This window comes from Oncorhynchus tshawytscha, linkage group LG32 (genome assembly GCF_018296145.1).
Source record: "Oncorhynchus tshawytscha isolate Ot180627B linkage group LG32, Otsh_v2.0, whole genome shotgun sequence".
In the NCBI taxonomy this organism is placed as follows: domain Eukaryota; kingdom Metazoa; phylum Chordata; class Actinopteri; order Salmoniformes; family Salmonidae; genus Oncorhynchus; species Oncorhynchus tshawytscha.
Window position 1 is genome coordinate 10943736 of NC_056460.1, and position 7797 is coordinate 10951532.

Sequence of the window (7797 nt, forward strand, 5' to 3'; positions counted from 1 at the left end):
TTGGTAAGGAAAAATAAAATAAACAGTGATAATTGTATAAAAAGTTTTAATTTCAATTATTTCATTAACCAAAAAATAGAAACAGCCATGATGAACAAGGAAAAGAAAAGTAAAACTGCAACCCCGGGAGGATAGGATAAAATCAAATAAAAGGTGAGGCATAATGAAGTGGGAGATCAGGGAGAGACATTTAAAATAAAAAACGGTCAGATCATTTTTTTATTCTCCCTCTCTGAAAGACACAGGGACAGATGGGCACGGCCACGTAGTCTTCACTGGTCAGGGGGCGATTTTCATCTGGAGTGTTCAACTGAAACGAGAAAAGGTGAAAGACGAGGGAGAGGTTAGTTTACAGCGTCTAACTTTGTGTACCCACATAAAATGACTTCCAGTTGTTGGGTCCAAAAAAATAACCTAATAACCAGCATTACAGCTGCACAGACCACATACTTGGAATGACTAGGTAATAATCCAATGCTCTAAAGTGCTCGTCAACATTTTGTTTGAAGATACAATTGCAAGCAGCACTGGCATTGCAAGCAGCACTGGCATTGCAAGCAGCACTGGCATTGCAAGCAGCACTATAACAATGAAGGATATTCCAAAACCAAAATGAATAAATATAAAGTCCAAACATGGCTGTGTCTGAAATGGCATCCAATTTCTTATATAGGGCACTACTTCTTCTGGTCAAAAGTAGTGCCCTATATCGGGAATAGGATGACATTTCGGACACAAACCATGAAAAGTACTGTGGCATTACATGAAATCCAAATGAGTGCTAGACTAGTTTGTTGGATATAGCTTACTGTAGGTGGAGATGTCAATCTCCTCTGGGAGTTCTGCCACGTTGACCTTGAAGTGGTCCTGCATATCGTTCAGGGTCTTGGCATTGGTCTCGTCGGACACAAAGGTCACGGACAGATCTTTCATCCCAAACCTGCCGGCACGGGCCACTATGCAGGTAGGTGTCGGAATCCTAGGGCATGTCGTTGTTGAAGACGATGTTGACGCGCTCAATGACCATCCCTCGGCCAAACAGGTTGGTGGCCACCAGGATCCGCGTCTGGAAGTCCTTGAACTGATGGTACCAGGAAAGCCTGGGGGAAAAAGGGGGGCACCCATAGATTTAGAATAACCCAGTGATGTACTGGGCCGTTCGCACTACCCTCTGTAGCGCCTTACGGTCAGATGACGATCAGATGCCGAGCAGCTGCCATACCAAGCGGTGATGCAACCGGTCAGGATGCTCTCGATGGTGCAGCTGTAGAACCTTTTGAGGATCTGGGGACCCATGCCAAATCTTTTCAGTCTCCTGAGGGGGAAAAGGTTTTGCCATGCCCTCTTCACGACTGTCTTGGTATATTTGGACCATGATAGTTAGTTGGTGATGTGGACACCAAGGAACTTGAAACTGTCTACCCGCTCCACTACAGCCCCGTCAATGTTAATGGGGGCCTGTTCGGCCCGCCTTTTCCTGTAGTCCACGATCAGCTCCTTTGTCTTGCTCACATTGAGGGAGAGGTTGTTGTCCTGGCACCACACTACCAGTTCTCTGACCTCCTCCCTATAGGCCGTCTCATCATTGTCGGTGATCAGACCTACCACTGTTGTGTCGTCAGCAAACTTAATGATGGTGTTGGAGTCGTGTTTGGCCACGCAGTCGTGTGTGAACAGGGAGTACAGGAGGGGACTAAGTATACACCCCTGAGGGGCCCCAGTGTTAAGGATCAGCGTTGCAGATGTGTTGTTGCCTACTCTTCCCACCTGGGGGTGGCCCATCAGGAAGTCCAGGATCCAGTTGCAGAGGGAGGTGTTTAGTCCCAGAGTCCTTAGCTTAGTGATGAAAATCGTGGGCACTATGGTGTTGAACGCTGAGCTGTAGTCGATGAACAGCATTTTCACATAGGTGTTCCTTTTGTCCAGGTGAGAAAGGGCAGTGTGGAGTGTGATTGCATCATCTGTGGATCTGTTGGGGCGGTATGCGAATTGGAGTGGGTCTAGAGTGTCTGGGAGGATGCTGTTGATGTGAGTCATGACCAGCCTTTCAAAGCACTTCATGGCTACTGACGTGAGTGCCACGGGCGGTAATCATTTAGGCAGGTTACCTTCTCTTCATGGGCACAGGGACTATGGTGGTCTGCTTGAAACATGTCAGTATTACAGACTTGGTCAGGGAGAGGTTGAAAATGTCAGTGAAGACACTTGACAGTTGGTCCACACATGCTTTGAGTACACGTCCTGGTAATCCGTCTGGCCCTGCGGCTTTGTGAATGTTGACCTGTTTAAAGGTTTTGTTCACATCGGCTACCGAGAACGTTATCACACAGTCATCCAGAACAGCTGGTGCTCTCGTGCATGCTTCAGTGTTGCTTGCCTCAAAGCGAGTATAAAAGGCACTTAGCTCGTCTGGTAGGCTTGCGCCACTGGGCAGCTCAAGACATGGTTTCCCTTTGTAGCACGTAATAGTTTTCAAGCCCTGCCACATCCAATGAGCGCCAGAGCCGGTGTAGTAGGATTCAATTTTAATCCTGTATTTACGCTTTGCTTGTTTGATGGTTCATCTGTGGGCATAGCGGGATGTCTTATAAGCGTCCGGATTAGTCTCCCGCTCCTTGAAAGCGGCAGCTCTAGCCTTTAGCTCGATGTGGATGTTGCCTGTAATCCATGGCTTCTGGTTGGGATATGTACGTATTGTCACTATGCGGACGACGTCATCGTCGCACTTATTGATGAAGCTGATGACTGAGGTGGTGTACTCCTTAGACTCCTTCCTTCACGCATCATCATGCAAATAACTTTTACAGGGGTGGAATCCCATATTAAAATGTGTGAAGTAGTAAGAAGACATTTAGCTAGATGTTTTATAGATAACATTAAAAAATATATATTTAACCTTTATTTAACAAGGCAAGTCAGTTAAGAACAAATTCTTATTTACAATGACGGTCTACCCCGGCCAAACCCGGACTACGCTGGGCCAATTGTGCGCCACTCTATGGGACTCCCAATCATGGCCGGATGTGATGCAGCCTGGATTAGAACCAGGTACTGCAGTGACGCCTCTTGCACTGAGATGCAGTGTGTCTCAGACCAGTAGCATATCGTACCATATCGTTTTTAAATATGTGCATGCTTTTCTCCTCAGAGTAAACAGCTGATTCAAAGGGGGAGTGATAGATCTCAAAACTCTTCAGCGAAGGACACTTGTGCTTCCACAGCAGGAGGAGGTGAGGACACTCCTCTGTTTGCCCACTAACTAACTCTCCTCAACCACTTCGGTTTACGGATGAGCGAGGACGGAGGAGTCGAGGAGAGGACAGTCTTCTACACAAATCAGAATTTCCCAATGAAAGCAAAGACCCAATCCCAAATCTATCCCTAAACCCTATGCACTTGTTAGTAAGCAATATCCTAAGATTTGATATCCTAATATTGCTAATACCAATCAAAACCTCTCAAATTTCAACAAGTGCATAGCCTGTAGTGTTTAGCCAGTGTTTTTCCTCTCCGTCAGAGCCCACCTCTCCTCCTGGGCCATGCCCCTGTGATGGCAATGGCAGGGAAGTTTTGCTCCACCAGCAGCTTATGGTTCTTCTCGCTATCCTTTAGCTTGCTGTATTGCTGCAGGCCAAGCAGCCGGACTTGACTGGAACTTTTTACATGAAGCTTAAACACAGGAATATTAGACCATATTTAAATATACAAAATCGCTTAACTATCAATTTAGGGAGACTCATTAAGTCTGTGAAACTGCTACTTTGGATTTCAGGTCACACCATTAATGTGCTCTATCTTGGAACTTTACTGCTGACTTGCACACTTTTTGGGGCCATACAGTGGACTAATGAACAAAATACTAAAATATGGCCCACTGTCATATCTCTAGTTGTTGTTTGATCATTTAAATTAGTGAAATATAGGCTACCCATTGATTCTTGAAGAATATCACATAAATGCGTTCACTGGTCTAGGCCTACTACATTGTTGTGTGAAGAAAAACAACCATATGAAATAGGCTATAACATGATTAGACTAAAACATATATGCTTGGACAGTTTATTATGAAGGATATGATCAAATATAATAATAAGAATCAAACAAATGATCAATAATAACAACTGTAGATACTGGGGTCATAGTAGTCGGTATCATAGTGTTGCATATTGATCCAAGACTTACAGTATAACCTTGAAATCACCATCCCAGTATCAAAGTCCAACACATATGCCTCTTTCATTGTCCAAATGTGAAGACAGCATAGAAAAAGTTTGAATGTTCAGCTGGTAGCCAAACAGGGCAGCAGTGACATAATCCTTGAACTATTGACAAACACCATCAGGTCTCTTACCTCCTCCCTATAGGATCAGGCCTACCACTGTTGCCTGTAATCCATGGCTTCTGGTTGGGATATGCACGTACGGTCACTGTGGGGACGACGTCGTCAATGCACTCACTGATGAAGCCAATGACTGAGGTGGTATACTCCTCAATGCCATTTGATGAATCCCAGAACATATTCCAGTCTGTGCTAGCAATTTTTTGAATGACAGACAGCAAAGCTTATCTTATCTCAATTTTTTCCGCAGTATAATCAGTGCCGTAAGAAGCAAATAAGGTGTGACAATGCAATAACAGCAGTAATCAACAAGGAACATCAGGCAGTATCATCTACATCCTTGCATCCAAGATGGCGTAGCAGTCAGACGTCTTTGTCTTTGTCCTGTCATGTCCCTTGTATATATCTTTTTACATCCATTATTCACATATCTTTTAAAAATATTTTCCTAAACCTCAACTTCTAAATACTCTCCTGCAACCCACCTCACCCAATGTGGCGTGGATCTGTTTTTTTCTAAAGTATTTCTATTTATTTCGGATCTGGAATCCCTCAACTGAAGCTAGCCTGCTAACTACCTACCAGCTACCTGCCAGTTCGCAAACCATTGCTAGCTACCTAGAGCTACTTGGAACCCTACTAATCTTACCTCCATCGCGACGTCCCCCAAAGGCCCTTCTGCTAACTTGCTAGCCCCATTCTGCTAACTGCTAGCTTGCTTGCCCCGGTCTGCTAACTGCTTGCTTGCTAACCCGGTCTGCTAACTACTAGCTTGCTAGCCACGGTCTGCTAACTCCTAGCTTGTTTAGCCCCGGCCTACTAACTGTTAGCTTGTTAGCATCGGCCTGCTAACGGTCTGAATCGCTGTGTCCCTAGTCAGCCCAACCACTCACTGGACAAATATATTCACTTGGCTACGCATGCCTCTCTCTAATATCAATATGCCTCGTACATTACTGTCCTGGTTAGTGATTACTGTCTTATTTCACTGTAGAGCCTCTAGCCCTGCTCAATATGCCTTAACCAACCATGTTGTTCCACCTCCTACATATGCGATGACATCACCTGGTTTAAACGTCTCTAGAGACTATATCTCTCTCATCATTACTCAATGCCTAGGTTTACCTCCAATGTACTCACATCCTACCTTACCTTTGTCTGTACACTATGCCTTGAATCTATGCTATCGTTCCCAGAAACCTGCTCCTTTTACTCTCTGTTCCGAACGTGCTAGACGGCCAGTTCGTATAGCCTTTAGCCGTACCCTTATCCTACTTCTCCTCTGTTCCTCTGGTGATGTAGAGGTTAATCCAGGTCCTGCAGTGCCTAGCTCCACTCGCACTCCCCAGGTGCTCTCATTTGTTGACTTCTGTAAGTGTAAAAGCCTTGGTTTCATGCATGTTAACATTAGAAGCCTACTCCCTAAGTTTGTTTTACTCACTGCTTTAGCACACTCTGCCAACCCGGATGTCTTAGCCGTGTCTGAATCCTGGGTTAGGAAAACCACCAAAAACCCTGAAATCTCCATCTCTAACTACAACATTTTCCGCCAAGATAGAACTGCCAAAGGGGCGGTGTTGCAATCTACTGCAAAGATAGCCTGCAGAGTTCTGTATTACGGCAGGGTAGCCTGGTGGTTAGAGCGTTGGACTAGTAACCGGAAGGTTGCAAGTTCAAACCCCCGAGCTAACAAGGTACAAATCTGTCGTTCTGCCCCTGAACAGGCAGTTAACCCACTGTTCCTAGGCCGTCATTGAAAATAAGAATTTGTTCTTAACTGACTTGCCTAGTTAAATAAAGGTTAAAAAAAAATTACTATCCAAGTCTCTACCCAAACAATTCAAGCTTCTACTTCTAAAAATTCACGTTTCCAGAAACAAGTCTCTCACTGTTGCCGCTTGCTATAGACCTCCCTCTGCCCCCAGATGTGCCCTCGATACCATATGTGAATTGATTGTCCCCCATCTATCTTCTGAGCTTGTGCTACTAGGTGACCTAAACTGGGACATGCTTTTAACACCCCGGCCATCCTACAATCTAAACTTGATGCCCTCAATCTCACACAAATTATCAATGAACCTACCAGGTACAACTCCAAATCCGTAAACACGGGCACCCTCGTAGATATCATCCTAACTAACTCGCCCTCCAAATACACCTCTGCTGTTATCAATCAAGATCTCAGCTATCACTGCCTCATTGCCTGCATCCGTAATGGGTCTGCAACCAAACAACCACCCCTCATCACTGTCAAACACTCCCTAAAACAGTTCTGCGAGCAGGACTTTCTAATCGACCTGGCCGGGGTATCCTGGAATGACATTGACCTCATCCCGTCAGTTGATGATGCCTGGCTATTCTTTAAAAGTGCCTTCCTCACCATCTTAAAAAGCATGCCCCATTCAAAAAATGTTGAACTAGGAGTAGATAACGTCCTTGGTTCACTCCAGACCTGTCTGCCCTTGACCAGCACAAAAACATCCTGTGGCGTTCTGCATTAGCATCGAATAGCCCCAGTGATATGCAACTTTTCAGGGAAGTTAGGAACAAATATACACAGGCAGTTAGGAAAGCTAAGGCTAGCTTTTTCAAACATAAATTTGCATCAAGTAGTACTAACTCGAAAAAGTTCTGGGACACTGTAAAGTCCATGGAGAATAAGAGCACCTCCTCCCAGCTGCCCACTGCTGTGAGGCTAGGAAACTCTGTTACCACCGCTAAATCCACTATAATTGAGAATTTCAATAAGAATTTCTCTACGGCTGGCCATGCTTTCCACCTGGCTACCCCTACCCCGGTCAACTACCCGACACCCTCCACAGCAACCCGCAAAAGCCCCCACCATTTCTCCTCCACCCAAATCCAGATAGCTGATGATCTGAAAGAGCTGCAAAATCTGTAATTGTTGCAACCCCTATTACTAGCCCGTTCAACCTCTCTTTCATGTTGTCTGAGATTCCCAAAGATTAGAAAGCTGCCGCGGTCATCCCCCTCTTCAAAGGGGGTGACACTCTAAATCAAATCAAATTTATTTATATAGCCCTTCGTACATCAGCTGATATCTCAAAGTGCTGTACAGAAACCCAGCCTAAAACCCCAAACAGCAAGCAATGCAGGTGTAGAAGCACGGTGGCTAGGAAAAACTCCCTAGAAAGGCCAAAACCTAGGAAGAAACCTAGAGAGGAACCAGGCTATGTGGGGTGGCCAGTCCTCTTCTGGCTGTGCCGGGTGGAGATTATAACAGAACATGGCCAAGATGTTCAAATGTTCATAAATGACCAGCATGGTCGTATAATAATAAGGCAGAACAGTTGAAACTGGAGCAGCAGCACGGTCAGATGGACTGGGGACAGCAAGGAGTCATCATGTCAGGTAGTCCTGGGGCATGGTCCTAGGGCTCAGGTCCTCCGAGAGAGAGAAAAAAGAGAGAATTAGAGAGAGCATATGTGGGGTTGCCA

At 45.3% G+C, this 7797-nt stretch overlaps 1 pseudogene; it reads right to left on the reverse strand.

The window, feature by feature from the left end:
- Window positions 1-786: 786 nt before the first annotated feature.
- The window catches only part of LOC121841566, a 12615-nt pseudogene continuing 5604 nt past the window's right edge, over window positions 787-7797 (reverse strand).